At 43.0% G+C, this 1,780-nt stretch overlaps 1 pseudogene; it reads right to left on the bottom strand.

The window, feature by feature from the left end:
• Positions 1-285: 285 nt before the first annotated feature.
• Positions 286-1,237, bottom strand: Pcbp2-ps9 (poly(rC) binding protein 2, pseudogene 9; annotated as a pseudogene).
• Between the last annotated feature and the right edge of the window lie 543 nt (positions 1,238-1,780).

Here is a 1,780-nt window from a genome sequence, read left to right as displayed (position 1 = left end):
ATCCATCCACTCTTACACTTCCATGAAAAACAAAAATCCTGAGCCAAAAAATAAAAACAAAAAAGGGGAAAAGCTTATAAAACTAAATATGAATATCTCAGGATAACTGCTGAATATAGAAAGGAAATAAAACATCTTAATTCAATGAGTAAATGATAAGGTGTATAGAATCAGAAAATTTACAAATTATTTAAAACCTGCAATCACTAACTGTTCAGAAACTACACAGATGGATCATGGGTGGTGGTGAACACCAGAAGGGATTATGGATGAATTTGCTCTCTTCTAGAGGCTCTCCATGCCACCTGTCTCTGAGGAAAGCCTGACATTGATTAGATACTGAGCCAAGATAATGCTGGCAGCAGATTCAGTGATGGTAGCCTGCTGATCAGTAGAAACTACCAACAACTGGGTTTTGCCATTCTGATCTGTCTGCCCTAGACATTTGATAGATAGCATTGATTTTGGTGCCCTGATGCCAGATTATGCAGCCAATCAAATCATTTTGAATGATGAGTTCATGAGAAGTGTTTGAACAGATGTACCGAAACCTGCCCAACAACTTTTCACCTCTGGACACCTGGATTCAATGCCACTGAATACGGTGTTGCCATGGGTCATGAGGAAAATGAGACTGTTGCATTGACAACTGGTGCAGTTTGGTCAAATCTGGCAGTGGAATGGCATACTGTCCTTGAATGTTATAGGCCTCCATGGGCCTCAACCCTGACCTGGAGGGACCACTTCTAGAAGTGGTGTGGGGAAAGCTCGTACTGTCACTGCCTGTGCTGTACATGTCATGACAGCATGCAAAGAGGACTGAAGATCTGTAGGGCACCGGCTAGTAAGGTATAGTCATGCCCTTTGGAGATGATGGGGGCGGGTAGGACTCCAACAAGACCATGCAGATCTGTTTTATACACTCAATGATGGATTGCAGAATGTCAGCAATAGTGATTGCCCACTCAGTTGAACTAGGGAGCATATCCCTTGCCACCGGACCAGCTTTTCAATAATCATACCAAAGGCTTTGAAGATGGCATTATTCAGTCCAGCCGAAGGAATATTCTCTTAGGACAGACAATTCCCTTCCGATGTTTTTACCTGCACCAATCTCCTCACACATCTTAACAGATTCTCCTTTCTTTTTGATGATACTGTCAACTTCCTTTCCAGGCATAAGTAGCCTGATGGTGAGAATGGGCGTCAATACACCTTCAATCACACTGGTATCCATGTCTAGCAGTTACAGGGAGCTGGACTTTGGGTGGTCAAATCTTTGGTCCCTGGAGACATGAGTTGATTGAGGAGAAAAGAGGAGCAGGTGGGGAGGGGAAGAGCAGGAGCCGGGGGGCAGAACAATAGGGGCGGGAAGGAAGGCGAGCCCCCCACCCTAGTGGGCATGAAGGAGTTGGAGGAGGAGGAAGGGGGAAAGAGACCCCAGGGCACATGGAGGGCAGCAGAGAGCAGTGGTCAGGAAAGGACACAGGCTACAGCTCTGGCTACTGCCTTTGCTGGTCTTAGTATTTTTTTCCTCTTTTTAATAAGTTAAAGTCTATTTGTTTTCTATTCAGCTATGTAGAAATGTTTCCTACTTTATGGACATACTTATTCTTGTTTCTAATATTGAATAACATTTAGATAGCACAACAGTGAATGAGTGATGAGAATATGATAGAAATTACTGGAGACTCGTGATCCCAAATTTTGAAATTTTTCTCAAGGAAATGTGAAATAAAAAGAAGAACTTGGTGGTGATTGTATTTTTATCCTTTTTTCC

This window comes from Rattus norvegicus, chromosome 6 (assembly GCF_021556685.1).
Source record: "Rattus norvegicus strain SHRSP/BbbUtx chromosome 6, alternate assembly SHRSP_T2T, whole genome shotgun sequence".
Classification (NCBI taxonomy): Eukaryota; Metazoa; Chordata; class Mammalia; order Rodentia; family Muridae; genus Rattus; species Rattus norvegicus.
This window is presented reverse-complemented; position numbering and strand designations above follow the sequence as displayed.